The following is an 8,474-nucleotide window of genomic DNA, read 5'->3' as shown; positions in this document are numbered from 1 at the left end:
ATTTTTATATTGATGTTATGAATTTCCCTTTCTTCTCATCTTAAATTTGTAAGACCCATCCTCATGGAGGGATAAACTTTCTTGTAATCCATAGTGAGTTCATGGATTCTTGAATTCCTGAGTATGAATGTCAATATAATTCCCTTTCCTTCATGAATTTATATTTCCCAACTCTTTGAATTGAATTAATGGTTGAATGGGGGAACATTGCTTAATTAACCCTAATTTATTTTAATGAAATTCTTACCTTGGTTTGCTTAATCCTAAGTTAATTTCTAAGATTGCGTAATCTTGAGGAAAAGAGTTGGAGTTCATTGTCACACTTCTAAGGAGAAGTTAATTTGACTAGCAAGTGTACTAGTATTATTGATGTAGCAAGTTATAAAAATGATAGAACTGTGTTAGAGTCCCAAGTATTGATCTCAAGGAACAAAAGTATTCAATTACCACTTCACAAGGCCATAATTAATTGAGCTTCACGAATTTCAGAGAGTATTTGGAATTAAAACTAACAATTGTTAAAATCAAAAGAAAAATAGAACAATGAACAAGCAAATGTGAGAAAATAGAGGTAGAGACCATAGCTAGGGAGTTGTTTCACCAAAACTCCAATGTTGAATCAATAAAGTTCTAAACTTACAAGTAATTGGAAAGAATGACAATCAGTTTCACGTTGTATTATTCAGAGGTTAATTCCTTAACTCAGTGAACCTAACATTCAATTAAATGACTCTAATTCCTTAGATCTAGTTCAATTTATTGTTGCTTTAAGTGTGAGAAACCAGAGGATTGCAAGATCAAGTTCTCTTATCCCTAAGAAAGCTATAACCTTGGTGATTGGTTTAGATCTGAAGAATAAATTCAATTTCCATTGACAAGAGTTCCTCTGAAATTAGTTAATCAAATTTCCATTCAGTTACTATGTAAGGTGCAGAATCAATCACTTAATCCATTCCAAAACTTGAAATCCAGATCCAGAATCAATTCAACATGTTCATTTTGGATCTACAATCCCTAACTATGAAGAAATTACACAGCCATTGCAGTAGAGAAAGAAAAAGAAAGAGAAGAAGAGGAAGAACACAGAAGAGCCATCTTCAGTCGATCCTTAATCTGATTCCTCTAGGTTAGAGCTTGAAGTCCGTCCCCAATCTCTCTCTCAAACTCTCTCCACACCAAGGAACAAAGTGAAAACAAAAAATGAGCAAAACATCCAAAGATCTGAGCGTTTCTTCAATTTATAGATTTCTCGCCATGAGCGCATTATCACTTTACTTCACAAGAGTAGCCACGTGCAGGCTTATCTGATGTTCTGGAAGACTAGAGTGATCACTTTCATTCATAAAAGTGACAATGTTGGAAGTCGAGTTGTGCGCGTATTCACTTTCATGAGGAAAAGTGACCACGCGCAACTTGCAAAGCTGAAGGTCTCTCTGGAATACTCACTTTCGTTGGCGAGAGTGACCACGTGTTTCTCACTATGTATAGAGTCTCTCTAGAACACTCACTTTCGCCAGTAAAAGTGGTAACGCGCTCTTTGTTGTGAATGAGATTCTTTTGGAATGCTCACTTTTGCTAGCGAAAGTGACAACTCGCTACTTACTAAGTCTAAAGTCTCTTTGGAACGCTCACTTCCACCAGCAAAAGTGACAATGCATAGACTTCACTTCTCATTTAAGCTTTGGATCATTCACTTTCACTGACAATAATGATCACGCCCAGCCCAAACTCCATAAACCTTGTTCTTTGAGTCCAGACTTGCTACTTTTCTTCTATCTTTCCATTAATCTTTCATCTTCATGAACTTTGCTCAAAATTTTCTACAAAAACATGCTTGAATTATTAATTTCTACACAGAAAATTCACAAATGCTAAAATAACTATTTATTTAAGGAAAACCTTCAATCATTCTATTTTTATGAGTTTTTCTGCTTTTTCTAACATATTTTCCTTATCAAATTGATTAAAACTATATTAAAATACTAGTAAAAATATGGATTTATCACTCATTTAATTTGCTTAAATTCGTATGAGGTTTTAAGGTTAATTCTCGCTTGTTGAGTTAACCTAATTCAGAGGAAGAGGAAAAGTATTGAATCTTGAGAGGAATAGGGATAGAATCACATGAATGAACTAAGGATTGCTACATTTCATTAATTAAACTCATTAATTTCATCACTTGCCTTTACATTAAAATTGGAATCACACAAAACCCCCTTTTTTAATTGCTTTCATAGAAAATATTTACAACATGTTCAATGTATGTTACCAACCAAAGTCATTGGAGACAACCTAGGCTTGCATCCTAGACTACATAAAAATTCTGCATATTTTGATGAGATTGGCGACAAATCTTTTTGCAAACGAAAATCGTATCATCAAATTGGCACTGTTGCTGGGGACTTTGGTGTTAATTTTGCATTCAACTTGTTAGTTACTCTGTTTTAGTGTTCTGTTTTTAATTTTTTTGCACTTTGCTCTGTTTTTGCTGCATAATTCTGCAGAATTTGTGATTGTGTGTTACGTTTTTCTTTGAATAGTTTGCAGTTTCTTTCTATTTCTTGTTGCTTAACTTCATTGCTTTATTTTACTGCACTTAGACATTAGTTTTTTGCATAATTGTTATATGAATTTTTCTGCATTTTTGCTGTGTCATTTAGTTTAATTCTTTTCATTATTCATAATTAGTTTTTAGTGCATGACCAGATCGAATCTTGGAAACTTGTATCTACTTGATCCAAAAATTGATAGGACATTTCATAGTAGCATTAGAATACATAGACATAATTCTAAACATTTTGAGGAACCTTTATCTCCTTCTTCTATCTACTCATCACCACATTCTTTAAATTCTGAATTGGACCAAATGGCTGATAATGAAAGAACATTAAAGGAACTGGTTGCACCCGATGTAACATACCAAACTTTATGCATACAGTATCCTGACATTGATGCTCCTTTTGTTCTTAAGACTGGATTGATACACTTATTGCCTAGATTTCATGGTCTTGCAGGTGAAGATCCACACAAACACCTCAAGGAATTTCACATAGTTTGTTCGACCATAAGGCCACAAGGTGTGCCTGAGGAGCATGTCAAATTGAAAGCCTTCCCTTTTTCTCTCATGGATGCAGCCAAGGATTGGCTTTACTATCTCCCTCCCGGATCTATTACCAGTTAGGACAACTTGAAGAGGCTTTTCTTAGAGAAATTTTTTCCAGCATCAAGAGTTGCGTCCATAAGGAAGGAAATTTGTGGGATAAGACAGCTGGAAAGAGAGACCCTATATGAATATTGGAAAAGATTCAAGAGGTTGTGTGCTAGCTGCCCCCATCATCAGATTAGTGATTAATTGTTGATACAATACTTTTATGAGTGACTGCACCCTATGGACCGAAGCATGATAGACGCCACAAGTGGAGGGGCATTGGTAGACAAAACTTCGGTTGCAGCCTGCAACTTGATTGAGAACATGGCTGCCAACTCCCAACAATTTGCAACAAGGAAAAATTCTTGTGTTACCAGAAATGTAAGTGAAGTGCAAGTTGCTGAATCTAGTAAGCTGGAACACAAGCTTGATGAATTAGCATCCATGGTAAAGCAATTGGCTTCTATGCAAAAGAGTGTTGCTGCATCTTCACCTCCTCCACCATCCATTCCAGTCATGTTGTGTGGCATTTATTCAGCTACAGATCATTACACTGATAGCTGCCCCACACTACAAGAGTTTGAAACTGATATGCTGTAAATATTTATACTAATAAATTTCCTTTTCCAAATTCGTAGCAACAACTCAATTGGGATCTATCTTCCAATGGATACAACCCAGGCTAGAGGAACCATCGAAATTTGAGATGGGGGAGCAATTCTCAGCAGCATAACCAACAGTAAGGCACTCAATATCAAGCATATCATGCTAGCCCAAATAGATCTCATCAATCTCAACATCAACCACAACAAGCCCTGCACCATCACCAACCATCTTCTTCACAACCAAGTGCATCCTAGAAAAATGAACCATCATTGGAGGAGCTCATGAAGCAATTGACCATGAACAACATCACTTTCCAGTAGAGAATTGAGGCTAGTATCAAAACTTTGGAGAATCAAATAGTTAGCCTCCTCTCTGAACCAGATGCAATTTCAAGGCTCAGGGAACCTTGCTACACAAACTGTTGTAAATCTCAAAAATGTGAGTGCAATCACCCTGAGATCTGGAAAAGTGATGCAAGAGCCCATAATGCCCAAGGAGAAGGAAGACTCAAGTTGTACCCCAACTACAGTTGGTCAAAATGGAGAGGAAAAGACTCAAGAGCAACCAAAACCTACACCTGCCCAACAAAAGGTGGCAGAAAATGTTGAAAGAGCAATTCCTCTACCATTCCCTCAGAGAGTTATCCAGCCAAGCAAAAAGATTGAAGATGCTGAGAAAGAGATTTTTGAGACCTTCAGGAAGGTAGAGGTGAACATACCTCTACTAGATGCGATCAAGCAAATACCCAAGTACACCAAATTCTTGAAAGATTTGTGTACCCATAGGAGGCATCTTAAGGGTAATGAAAAGGTAAATATGGGTAGAAATGTTTCTGCACTTTTTGAAAAATAAAGGTCCACAATTCCTGAGAAATGTAAGGACCCAGGAACATTCACCATTCCATGCATCATTGGTAATAATAGGATTGAGAATGCCATATTAGATTTTGGAGCATCCATAAATGTCATGCCACTGTCCATTTTTACTTCACTGTCTCTTGGTCCTCTACAGCCTATAGGTGTAGTTATTCAGTTAGCTAACAAGAGCATAACAAACTCGGCTGGGATTGTTAAAGATGTGCTAGTCAGAGTAAATGATCTTATTTTCCCAGCTGACTTCTATATCCTGGATATGCAAGAGGGAGAGTCAATGAAAAGTGCTACACCAATCATCCTAGGAAGACAGTTCTTGAAGACCACAAGAACGAAAATTGATGTGCATGCCGGGACACTTACTATGGAGCTTGGGGACAGCATCGTGCGCTTCAACATACTTGATGCTATGAAGCACCCATTTGAAGAACATTCTGTCTTCCAAATTGATTTATTTGATGGTTTGATAGATGAACAATTTTTTGAATTTTTAGAAACAAATTTTTCTTCTAATTTTACTGAATGTATAGATACTCTCATTTGTGAATATTGTAATAATTCCTCTTTGTGTGACACTTGCATTTTTGACTTTTTGAATGTGAATTCTGCAACTTCTAATATTGAAAAGATTGACAAATTAATAGGGGAAGAATGTGATATTTTGAATTCAGCAAGTACAATTGAATCTAACCATTTTGATTTGAATGTTGCATAGATTTCTTCTACTGAGAGTGCTAAATCACTTCCCTCTGTGGAGCAACCTCCCACACTGGAGCTTAAACCCTTCCAATATCTAGAGGCAAATGAAAAGCTTCCAGTGACAATGTCCACCAAGCTGAATATTGATCAAGAGGAGAAACTCCTTGAAGTGATAAAGAGGCACAAGAAAGCTATAAGCTGGACCCTTGCTGATATTCCTGGAATCAGCCCCTCTTTGTGCATGCACAGAATACTTTTGGAGGAGGGTGCTAAGCTAGTGAGGCAGTCTCAGAGGAGGGTAAATCACATTATTCTAGATGTGGTGAAGAAGGAGGTCACCAAGTTGCTACAAGCTGGGATTATCTACCTTATATCGGATAGCACTTGGGTCAGCCTGGTCCAAATGGTTCCTAAGAAATATGGACTCACTATGGTGAAGAATGAAAAAGATGAGTTGATACCCACCAGAGTCCAGAATAGTTGGAGAGTCTGCATAAACTACAGGAGGCTTAACTAAGTGACCCGGAAGGATCACTTTCCATTGCCTTTCATTGATCAGATGCTGGAAAGGTTGGCTGGTAAGTCTCACTATTGTTTCCTTAATGGTTTTTCCGGTTATTTTCAAATTTGCAAAGCACCTGAAGACCAAGATAAAACCACTTTCAAATGTCCTTTTAGCACTTTTGCCTATACGAGAATGTCGTTTGGCTTGTACAATGCTTTGAGCACATTTCAAAGATGCATGTTGAGTATTTTTTCTAATTTAGTGGAGCATTGAATCGAAGTGTTTATGGATAATTTTACCGTTTATGGCCCATCTTTCTCTGCATGTTTGAGTAATTTAGAAAAAGTTTTGAAAAGATACATTGATACTAACCTTGTACTAAATTTTAAAAATGCCATTTTATGGTAGAGTAAGGTGTAGTGTTAGGCCATATCATATCTGAAAAAGGAATTGAGGTAGATCATGCAAAATTAGATGTTATTTCATAATTGCCTTATCCCACTTGTGTTCAAGAGGTTCGTGCTTTTCTTGGCCATGCAGGATTCTATAGGAGATTCATTAATAATTTTTCCAAAATTTCCATTCCCCTGTCCAAACTGTTGCAAAAGGAGGCTGAGTCAATTTTGATGAAAAGTGTAAGGAAGCATTTAATATGCTTAAGGAAGCCCTGACCACCACACCCATCATCCAACCTCCAAATTGACCAAGCCCTTTGAATTGATGTGTGATGCATCCAATTTTGCAGTAGGGGCTGCCTTGACACAGTGAGTTGGTAAGTTTCCTCATATAATTTATTATGCTTCTAGAACCTTGGATTCAGCACAATGTAATTACACTACAATTGAAAAAATTTTTATTGGCCATAGTCTTTGCACTGGACAAGTTTAGATCATATCTTTTAGGGTCAAAAGTTGTGATTTTTACTGATCATTCTGCCTTGAAGTATTTGCTGAAAAAGATAGATTCTAAGCCCAGGCTCATAAGGTAGATATTCTTACTTCAAGAGTTTGATTTGGAGATCAAGAATAGAAGTGGAACTCAGAATTTGGTAGCCGACCACCTGAGCAGGATAGAGGAAGTTCTTGACCCTATTCCTCTTTTAGATGCTTTTCCTGATGAACAACTCTTGGAGTTATATGCTTCACAGGCACCATGGTATACTGATATTGCCAACTTTCTTATTGTAGGGGCCTTTCCAGCAGGTGCACCAAAAGCTAAAAAGGATAAGATAAGGAGTAACACCAAACACTACGTTTGGGATGACCCTTATTTATGAAAGTTTTGCAGTGACCAAGTCATTAGAAGGTGCGTGCCTAATGAAGAAATCTCATCCATACTGTAGTTCTGTCACGCCTCAGCTATAAGAGGTCATCAAGGACCTCAGAGGACAATAAGGAAAGTGCTAGATACGGGATTGTACTAGCCTTCAAATTTTAAGGACTCATGGTAAGCATATTCCACCTATGAAAGATGTCAAAGAGCGGGAGAAGTAATTACATGGAGACATAAGATGCCCTAATAACCCATCCTCTATTGTGACATCTTTGATGTCTGGAGTATTAATTTTATGGGACCCTTCCCTTCCTCTTTTGGCTTTCTTTATATACTTATTGTTGTTGATTATGTCTCAAAATGGGTGGAAGCTAAAGCCACCAGAACTAATGATGCCAGAGTTGTTGCAGATTTTGTCTGTGGCAACTTATTTTGTAGGTTTGGAATCCCTAGAGCCATCATTAGTGATCAAGGAAGTAACTTCTGCAATAGGACTATGGAAGTCTTGTTGAAGAAAAATGGAATTGTACACAAAGTTTCTGCTGCCTATCATCCACAAACGAATGGACAAGCTGAGCTCTCTAATAGAGAAATCAAGAAAATACTTGAGAGAGTTGTGCAGCCACATAGGAAAGACTGGAGCCACAGGCTTGATGATGCCTTGTGGGCGCACGAAACTGCATTCAAGACACCCTTGGGAATGTCACCATATAGGGTGGTCTATGGAAAAGCTTGCCATTTGCTAGTTGAGGTGGAACACAAGGCTTACTGAGCAGTGAAGCCTTGTAATATCCATTATGACTCAACTAGAGAACAAAGGAAATTACAACTGCAAGAGCTGGAGAAGTTGTGTCCTAAGGCCTATGAGAACTCCAAAATTTACAAAGAATAGACCAAGAGGTACCATGACAAGATGGTATCAAGAAAAGAATTCTACATTGGTCAAAAGGTCCTTTTGTTCAATTCTCGTTTGAAACTCATGCCTAGAAAGCTCAAATCAAGGTGGCTTGGACACTTCACTATTACAAAGGTATTTTCCTATGGTGTAGTGGAAATCATAAGTAACTCCACTAAACTTTATTGTGAATGGGCACTACTTGAAGCCATTCTTACAAAATTCAGCTACCTTGGAAGAAGTTGAGGAGATTGACCTGCAATCACCATGCACCAACTTCCATCCCAACCCTTGGCCTGCATAACTCACTTCATATGTCAAGCTAGTGACGTTAAAGAAGCGTTGTGTGAGAGGCAACTCACAAGTTGATTAAGAATTTTTGTTGTTCTTTACATTTAATAAGCATTTTCAAAATTGAGTTGTGATATGTCTGATAAATTTGACATGATTTCCCTGCATATTCTTAAACTTTTACAG

Source organism: Abrus precatorius, unplaced genomic scaffold (assembly GCF_003935025.1).
Source record: "Abrus precatorius isolate BTA unplaced genomic scaffold, Abrus_2018 Scaffold8, whole genome shotgun sequence".
In the NCBI taxonomy this organism is placed as follows: Eukaryota; Viridiplantae; Streptophyta; class Magnoliopsida; order Fabales; family Fabaceae; genus Abrus; species Abrus precatorius.
Note: the sequence above shows the minus strand (reverse complement) of the source record.